The sequence below is a fragment of the Arachis duranensis genome, chromosome 2 (genome assembly GCF_000817695.3).
Source record: "Arachis duranensis cultivar V14167 chromosome 2, aradu.V14167.gnm2.J7QH, whole genome shotgun sequence".
Taxonomy (NCBI): domain Eukaryota; kingdom Viridiplantae; phylum Streptophyta; class Magnoliopsida; order Fabales; family Fabaceae; genus Arachis; species Arachis duranensis.
In genome coordinates, this window is record NC_029773.3 from 48,166,520 (window position 1) to 48,177,147 (window position 10,628).

Consider the following 10,628-nt stretch of genomic DNA (forward strand, 5'->3'; position numbering starts at 1 on the left):
TAATTTTTAAAATTAAAATTAATTACTTAACTAACAAGAAACTAAAAGATAAGATTCTAGAATTTAAAGATTGAACCTTTCCTAACAAGAAATTAACAACTTCAAATTTTTGAACCAATCACATTAATTGTTAGCATAATTTTTAAAAATAAAGATAAAATTAAGAAAAATATTTTTGAAAAACATTTTTAAAAAGAAAATTTTGAAAATTAGTAAGAAAAATGAAAAAGATTTGATTTTTGAAAAAGTTTTGAAAAGATAAGATTTTTAAAATTGAAATTTTGACTTGACTTGTAAGAAACAACTAATTTTAAAATTTTTTGACTAAGTCAACTCAAAATTTCGAATTTTATGAGAAAATTAAGGAAAATGTATTTTTTATTTTTGAATTTTTAATTATGAGAGAGAAAAACATAAAAATGACTCACAACATGAAAATTATGAATCAAAACACATTATGCATGCAAGAACACTATGAATGTCAAGATGAACACCAAGAACACCTTGAAGATCATGATGAACATCAAGAACATATTTTTGAAAAATATTTTATGCAAAGAAAATATGCAAGACACCAAACTTAGAAATCTTTAATGTTTAGACTCTATGAATGCAAGAATGCACATGAAAAACAATAAAAGACACAAAACAAGAAAACATCAAGATCAAACAAGAAAACTGGTGCACGAAATTGTGATCATCAATGGCGCCATCAACATGGTACGCACAATTGTAATCTCACTCTTTATCACAACTTCGCACAACTAACCAACAAGTGCACTGGGTCGTCCAAGTAATAAACCTTACGCGAGTAAGGGTCGATCCCACGGAGATTGTTGGTATGATGCAAGCTATGGTCAACTTGTAAATCTCAGTCAGGCGGATTCAAATGGTTATGGAGGATGAATGATTAAAAGATAAATAAAATATAAGATAAAGATAGAGATACTTATGTAATTCATTGGTGAGAATTTCAGATAAGCGTATGGAGATGCTTTGTCCCTTCCGTCTCTCTGCTTTCCTACTGTCTTCATCCAATCCTTCTTACTCCTTTCCATGTCAAGCTGTATGTTGGGCATCACCGTTGTCAATGGCTACAGTCCCGTCCTCTCAGTGAAAATGTTCAACGCGCTCTGTCACAGCACGACTATTCATCTGTCGGTTCTCGATCATGTCGGAATAGAATTCAGTGATTCTTTTGCGTCTGTCACATGCCCCACAATTGCGAGTTTGAAGCTCGTCACAGTCATTCAATCCATGAATTCTACTCGGAATACCACAGACAAGGTTTAGACTTTCCGGATTCTCAGGAATGGCTGCCAATGGATTCTAGCTTATACCACGAAGATTCTGATTAAGGAATCCAAGAGATAAACATTCAAGCCTTGTTTGCATGTAGAACGAAGGTGGTTGTCAGGCACGCGTTCATAAGTGAAAATGATGATGAGCGTCACATAATCATCACATTCATCATGTTCTTGGGTGCGAATGAATATCTTAGAACAAGAATAACTGAATTGAATGGAAAATAGTAGTAATTGCATTAATACTCGAGGTACAGCAGAGCTCCACACCTTAATCTATGGTGTGTAGAAACTCCACCGTTGAAAATACATAAGAGATAATGGTGATCATTGGCTTCGGCCCCAGAGAGGGAACCAGAAGAACCCAGATGAAAATACAATAGCAAAAGGTCTTATTTATAGAGAACTAGTAGCTTAGGGTTTACAGAAATGAGTAAATGACATAAAAATCCACTTCCGGGCCAACTTGGTGTGTGCTTGGGTTGAGCATTGAAGCTTCCATGTGTAGAGACTTTTCTTGGAGTTAAACGCCAGCTTTTGTGCCAGTTTGGGCGTTTAACTCCCACTTTTGTGCCAGTTCCGGCGTTTAACGCCGGGAATTCTGAAGCTGATTTGGAACGCCTATTTCGCCCATCAAATCTCGAGCAAAGTATGGACTATTATATATTGCTGAAAAGCCCCGGATGTCTACTTTCTAACGCAGTTGAGAGAGCGCCAATTGGGCTTCTGTATCTTCAGAAAATCCACTTTGAGTGCAGGGAGGTCAGAATCCAACAGCATCTGCAGCCCTTTTCAGCCTCTGAATCAGATTTTTGCTCAGGTCCCTCAATTTCAGCCAGAAAATACCTGAAATCACAGAAAAATACACAAACTCATAGTAAAGTCCAGAAAAGTAAATTTTAAATAAAAACTAATAAAAATATAATAAAAACTAACTAAAACATGCTAAAAGCATACTAAAAACAATGCCAAAAAGCGTATAAATTATCCGCTCATCAAAGACTTACCAAGAACAACTTGAAGATCATGAAGAATACTATGAATGCATGAATTTTCGAAAAATGCAAGAGACTTTTAAAACATGCAATTGACACCAAACTTAAAACATGACACAAGACTCAAACAAGAAACACAAAATATTTTTTTATTTTTATGATTTTATGAATTTTTTGTATTTTTGTTACTTTTTCGAAAAAAAACATATAGGAAAAAGAAAACAATGAATTCATAGTCCTCAATCAAAATCCCATGGATTAGACATGGCTTAATAGCCAGCCAAGCTAAAACATGTTATATGAAAACTCTGAGAATTTTCGAAAATAGGTGAGAAATTTTGAAAAAAAATTTTGAAAAAAATTTTTGAAACTAAAACAAAAAGAAAATTACCTGATCTGAGCAACAAGAAGAACCGTCAGTTGTCCAAACTCAAACAATCCCCGGAAACGGCGCCAAAAACTTGGTGGACGAAATTGTGATCATCAACAATGGCTCCAAAGACTTGGTGCTCTCAAACATAAATCACACTTTGTCACAACTCCGCACAACTAACCAGCAAGTGTACTGGGTCGTCCAAGTAATAAACCTTACGTGAGTAAGGGTCGATCCCATAGAGATTGTTGGTATGAAGCAAGCTATGGTCATCTTGTAAATCCCAGTCAGGCGAATTCAACTATATTAAGAAATTATTGGATTTTCAAATAATAATAACAAATTTAAACAGAAAATAAAGATAGAGTTACTCATGTAATTTAATGGTAGGAATTTCAGATAAGTGCATGAAGGTGCTGTGTTTCTTCTGATTCTCTGCTTTCCAACTGCTTTCATCCAATCCTTCTTACACCTTTCCATGGCAAGCTGTATGTAGGGCATCACCGTTGTCAATGGCTACATCCCATCCTCTCAGTGAAAATGGTCCAAACGCTCTGTCACAGCACGGCTAATCATCTGTCGGTTCTCGATCATGTTGGAATAGAATTCCTTGATTCTTTTGCATTTGTCATCACGCCCAGCAATCGCGAGTTTGAAGCTCATCACAGTCATTCAATTCTGGAATCCTACTCGGAATATCACAGACAAGGTTAGACTTTCTGGATTCCCATGAATGCCGCCATCATGTCTAGCTTATACCACGAAGATTTTGATTAAGGAATCCAAGAGATATGCGCCTGGTCTTAAGGTAGAACGGAAGTGGTTGTCAGTCATGCGTTCATAGGTGAGAATGATAATGAGTGTCACGGATCATCACATTCATCATGTTGAAGTGCAACGACTATCTTAGAATAAGAATAAGTCGAATTGAATAGAAAATAGTAGTAATTGCATTAAAACTCGAGGTACAGCAGAGCTCCACACCCTTAATCTATGGTGTGTAGAAACTCCACCGTTGAAAATACATAAGTGATGAAGGTCCAGCCATGGCCGAATGGAGTTGAACGCCAAGTTGTAAATTGTTTTTGGCGTTCAACTCTGGTTTGTGACGTGTTTTTGGCGTTTGACTCCAGAATGCTGCATGGAACTGGCGTTGAGCTCTAGATGTCTACTTTCCAACGCCGTTGAGAGCGCGCCATTTGAAATTCTGTAGCTCCAGAAAATCCATTTCGAGTGCAGGGAGGTCAGAATCCAACAGCATTAGCAGTCCTTTGTCAGCCTTTTATCAGAGTTTTGCTCAGGTCCCTCAATTTCAGCCAGAAATTACCTGAAATCATAGAAAAACACACAAACTCATAGTAAAATCCAGAAATGTGAATTTAGCATAAAAACTAATGAAAACATCCCTAAAAGTAGCTAGATTATACTAAAAACTATCTAAAAATAATGCCAAAAAGCGTATAAATTATCCGCTCATCAGTGGTGCTGATCCTTCATCCCCAAAGGCTGGGGGGTACCTGCAAGGGACTCCGATCCTTAAGTTAGCAAGGGTATTAAGCAGGTATTGAGTAGAATCAGAGTATGAGTTATACTTGGGTGCTCTAGTGTATTTATAATGGTGTAGAGTGACCTCTTTAGATGAGATAAGTTAGTTATCTTATCTTATCTTATCTTTATCTTATATTTGACTGGGGTCCTCTTATCTTTTAAGGGAACCGCCTTTATCTCTATGGGCTTGGGCTGCCCTTGGATTAGGGACGTGTTCCTCTGTTTGGGCCCTTTGTTTAGGCCTTCCTGTGACTTGGCCGAGCTCTTTGAGAAGAGGTTGGGTTGTCCTGACCTGAAGAGGTCGGCCACTTTGTCTGTAGAACGTCCCAGGTCAGACAGCTTGACCCAGGATATGAATAGATACCATAATGTAACACCCTACCACACAGAGCTTTACCCTTAAGTTGTAAAATAGAGGTGGTGTGGTATTACGACCGCTATAATAAAATATATATGCGTATAATAATTGAAAGAAAGTAATATACTAGGAGCAATGAAGAATAGGTAAAACAAAATTGAAAAATTAAAAGCGCAACGCTCAAGAATAAGGATTACTTGCAACGAAGAAAGCTAAGGTTCATAACATACATATAACGAAAACAAGAGTAGAGGGTCAAGAGTACAAAATAGGGAGCTCCTGACTCAGCCTGTGAAGTTAAGTTAAGGCTGGCCGGAGAATATTTACATACATATATACATAACCCCAAGTACAAAATACATAAATAAAACCCTAGTTCTCCATACACCTCTAAGAGGTACAAAAGTAAAGCAAGTTATCAAGAGAGTTCTATACATATGATCATATATTAACTATACAAAAATAAAGTCCCAAAAGATCCACTTCGCAGCAGAGCTCGAGACGCCTAGCAAGTTGCCTCTCTACCTCCATTTGAAAACACAAAAATATCCGTATGGAATGAGAACCGGAGGTTCTCTGCATGGTAAAGGTGCCACGTACATAAGATATAAGGCCCCGAAAAAGCTAAAGGCAATCCTAAAATGCCGACACTCAGATTATAAAGTTTAAAGAACTAAAGCAGAAACCATAAGTTAGGGTGGTCCTCTAAGGGTTTCTATCTAAACTAAAACTTAAATCTAACCATCAATCCTCCTCCTTTCCTCCAATCCTACAACACTAGTGAATCGCACAGACAACCAAACAGACCATAACAAACACAGGTAGAGTACAAGTACTGCAGGTAGCAAATATAACAATTAACATGGTAAGTTCACTTAGGCATTCCCAAAAAATGCACAAACAAGCAAGTCAAACAATATGCATATGATGCATGCCTGTCCTATGGCTGATGAGTCTCTTCTGTTGGTTATCAAGCTAACCCGACAACTCCAACTACTAAACCCTAGACTGTACCTCGACACGTATTTCCAAGAGTCTATGCATAGCTTTTTCTCATTCATATATAAGAATTTTGCTCATTGACGGATATCCTTCTCGGAAATTTATACGTGCCTGATGAGCGGATAATTTATACGCTTTTTGGCATTGTTTTTAGGTAATTTCTAGTATATTTTTGTTAGTTTTTTTACAAAATTCACATTTCTGGACTATACTATGAGTTTGTGTGTTTTTCTGTGATTTCAGTTATTTTCTGGCTGAAATTGAGGGACTGATGAGTGGATATTTTATATGCTTTTTGGGGGTAATTTCATGTAGATTTTAGTATGTTTTAGTTAGTTTTTAGTATAATTTTTTAGTTTTTAGGCAAAATTCATAATTCTGGACTTTACTATGAGTATGTATGTTTTTCTATAATTTCAGGTATTTTCTGGCTGAAATTGAGGGAGCTGAGCAAAAATCTGATTTAGGCTGAAAAAGGACTGCTGATGCTGTTAGATTCTGACCTCTCTACACTCGGAATGGATTTTTTGGAGCTACAGGAGTCCAATTAGCGCGCTCTCAAATGGGCTGGAAAGTAGACATCAAGGGCTTTCCAGCAATATATGATAGTCCATACTTTGTCCGAAGATAGACGACGTAAACTGGCATTTAACGCCAGTTCCATGTTGCAGTTTGGCGTTCAGCGCCAGAAACAAGTTGCAATTTAGAGTTCAACGCCAGAAACAGGTTACAACCTGGCGTTCAACTCCAGAAACAACCCAAGCACGTGAGAAGCTTAAGCCTCAGCCCCAGCACACACAAAGTGGGCCCCAGAAGTGGATTTCTGCACTGTCCATCTTAGTTTACTCACTTTTTGTAAACCTAGGTTACTAGTTTAGTATTTAAACAACTTTTAGAGGCTTATTTTGTATCTCATGACATTTTAAGATTTGAATTTTATACTCTTTGACGGAATGAGTCTCTAAACTCCATTGTTGGGGGTGAGGAGCTCTGCAGCGTTTCGATGAATTAATGCAATTATCTCTGTTTTCCATTCAAACACGTTTGTTCCTATCTAAGATGTTCATTTGCACTTCACCATGAAGAAGGTGATGATCCGTGACACTCATCACCTTCCTCAATCCATGAACATGTACCTGACAACCACCTCCGTTCTACAGTAGATTGAATGAGTATCTCTTAGATTCCTTAACCAGAATCTTCGTGGTATAAGCTAGAATTGATTGCAGCATTCATGAGAATCCGAAAAGTCTAAACCTTGTCTGTGGTATTCTGAGTAGGATTCAACGATTGAATGGCTGTGACGAGCTTCAAACTTGCGATTGTTGGGCGTAGTGACAGACGCAAAAGAATCAATGGATTCTATTCTGACATGATCGAGAACCAACAGATGATTAGCCGTGCTGTGACAGAGCATTTGGACCATTTTCACTGAGAGAATGGGAAGTAGCCATTGACAATGGTGACACCCTACATACAGCTTGCCATGGATGGAGCCTTGCGTGTGTGAAGAGGGGTACAAGAGAAAGCTGAAATAAAGAGGACAAAGCATCTCCAAAACTCCAACATATTCTCCATTATTAAGTAACAATTAATTATTTTATGCCCTTTCACTTTATTTTACAATTGAGACTAAAGAACCCTATTGGTATCCTGACTAAGTATAATAAGATAACCATAGCTTGCTTCAAGCCAACAATCTCCGTGGGATTCGACCCTTACTCACGTAAGGTATTACTTGGACAACCCAGTGCACTTGCTGGTTAGTGGTACGAATTGTGAAAAGTGTGATTTACAATTTCGTGCACCAAGTTTTTTGCGCTGTTGCCGGGGATTGTTCGAGTTTGAACAACTAAAGGTTTATTTTGTTGCTTAGATTAGGAATAATTTATTTTTGTTGCTATAGAGTCATTAAATCTGAGTCCTTTATTTTCTTTTCAAAATTTTTTTTCAAAAATATTATTTTTCCTTATTAATTTTTAATTTTTATGTGAGTTTAGTTTTATACTTTAAGTTTGGTGTCAATTGCATATTTCATATTTTCCTTTAAATTTTTGCATTTGTGTTTTTTATTTTTCCTTGATCTTCAAATTGTTCTTGTCAAATTTTCTTGTTTGATCTTTGATTTTTCCTATTTTGTGTATTTTTCGTGTTTTCCTTGTGCTTTTTCAAAATATTAGTTTTCAAAAAATATATTTTTTATATACAATATTAAAACACCTTACATTTATAGCTCAGTTGGCTAGAGTGTTGGCTTATGTTCTTGGCAATTGGGTATCTTCCTTTTAAAATTTTTTTCGAAAATAATTTTTCTTTGATTAAATCTTGTGCCAAACTTTAAGTTTGGTGTTTTCTTGTTAATCTTTAATTTTCGAAAATTTTATTGTGATTTTCTAAAAATTTTAAGTTTGATGTTCTTTCTTTTGTTCTTGTTGTTCTTGTGATTCTTCAAGGTGTTCTTGAGTCTTTCTTGTGTTTTGATCTTAAAATTTTTAAGTTTGGTGTTCCTTGGTGTTTTCCCTCCAAAATTTTCGAAAACAAGGAGCATTAGATCTAAAAATTTTTAAGTCTTGTGTCTTTTGTGTGTTTTTCTCTTTCATCATAAAATTCAAAATTCAAAAAAATATATTTTCTAACTAATTTTAAGCCATATTTTTTAATTTAAAAAAATTAGATTTCAATTTCAAAAATATCCTAATCACTTTCTCTTTCCTCACTTTTCGAAATTTTTCAAAAAAAAATTCTTTCAATTTTTTTATTTTTATTTTTATTTTTTTATTTCTTTTTATTTATTATTTTAGTCTTTATTTTAATTTATTTTGTTATTTCGGAAATTATTTTTTTGTATAAAATAAATAAAATAAATCCACATCATCTTCCTTTTTCCATCATGGACTTAAAGTGGAAATGAACAGTCCAGAAGGACTCTGGGGTCATATGCTAACCCCACTACTGCTTCATATGGGAGTAGTATCTATATACCCTCCACTGGAGTCAGTAGTTTTGAGTTTAATCCTCAGCTCATTATCATGGTGCAGCAAAGTTGCCAGCATTTTGGTCTTCCACAGGAAGAACCTATAGAGTTTCTGGCACAATTTTTACAAATTGCTAACACAATACATGATAAGGAAGTAGATTAGGATGTCTATAGACTGTTAGTGTTTCCATTTGTTGTAAAAGACCAAGCTAAGAGGTGGTGAAATAACCAACCTAAGGACAGCATAAAGACATGGAAACAACTGTTAGAAAAATCCCTGAATCACTATTTTCCTCCAAAACGGATGACACAGCTAAGACTGAGCATTCAAGGCTTTAAACAAGGAGATAATGAATCCCTTTATGATGCTTGGGAGAGATACAGAGAGATGCTAAGAAAATGCCCCTCTGAAATATTTTCAGAGTGGGTGCAGTTAGACATCTTCTACTATGGGCTTACAGAAAGAGCTCAGATTTCTCTAGACCACTCAGCTGGTGGATCTATACACATGAGAAAGACAATAGAAGAAGCTCAAGAGCTTATTGATACAGTTGCCAGAAATTAGCATCTGTACCTAAGCAGCGAATCTTCCATCAACGAATAGGCTAAAACAGTAACTGCTGAACTCAGCCCTGTAGAACAAGTTACTGAATTCAATCAGCAACTGGATTTTCTAACAAAGCAGCTAGCCAAATTCAAGGAGATACTACAAGAAACAAGAATGGCTAATATGAATATGGAAGTCCAGTTGAAGCAAACAGAACAGCAGTTATCAAAACAAATAACAGAAAAGTGCCAAGCAGTTCAATTAAGAAGTGGAAAAATATTAAATACCTCACTTCAAGGTAGCAGGAAGCCAAGAAATGAGCAAACTACCCAAAGTCCATCTGAGGACAGTAAGAGCCCAGAGAGGAATAATTATGGCGCTCAAACGCCAGAAAATGGGTGGAAAGCTGGCATTGAATGCCCAAACCATGCTCAGTCTTGGTGTTCAATGCCAGAAACAAGCAAGGAATTGGCGTTGAATGCCCAAAGGAAGCACAGTTCTGGCGTTCAGACGCCAGAAACAGGTGAGGAGCTGGCGTCTAATGCCACTCCAGCTTCCACCCCTAGCATTCAAACAGCAATGGGGATCAGACACATACAAGTGCTGATAGCAACCTCTCTAAAAAGGCTTCTCAACCCACATTTGTAGGCAATAAACCTACAGCAACTAAGATTGAGGAATACAAAGCCAAAATGCCCTATCCTCATAAACTCCGCCAAGTGGAACTGGATAAGCAATTTGCCCGCTTTGCAGACTATCTCAGGACTCTTGAAATAAAGATTTCATTTGCAGAAGCACTTGAGCAAATACCCTCTTATGCTAAGTTCATGAAAGAGATCTTAAGTCATAAGAAGGATTGGAGGGAAACTGAAAAAGTTTACCTCACTAAAGAATGCAGTGTAGTAATTCTGAAAAGCTTACCTAAGAAGTTTAAAGATCCTGGAAACTTTATGATACCATGCACATTAGAGGGTACTTGTACCAAGCAAGCTCTATGTGATCTTGGGGCAAGTATCAACTTAATACCTGCATCTACTATCAAAAAGCTTGGGTTGACTGATGAAGTTAAACCAACCCGGATATGTCTCCAACTTGCTGATGGCTCCATTAAATACCCATCAGGCGTGATTGAAGACATGATTGTCAAGGTTGGGCCATTTGCCTTTCACATTGACTTTGTGGTGCTGGAAATGGAGGAGCACAAGAGTGCAACTCTCATTCTAGGAAGACCTTTCCTAGCAACTGGCCGAACCCTTATTGACATTCAAAAAGGGGAAGTAACCCTGAGAGTCAATGAGGATGAGTTCAAGTTGAATGTTGTCAAAGCTATCCAGCATCCAGACACCCCAAATGACTGCATGAGCATTGATATTATTGACTCTTAGGTAAAAGAGGTCAATATGATTGAGAGTCTCGAATCAGAGCTAGAGGATATCTCTAAAGATGTTCAGCCTGATCTGGAGGAACCAGAGAAAATAATAGAACCTCTAAAAATCCCTCAGGAAGAGGAGAAACCTCCAAAAG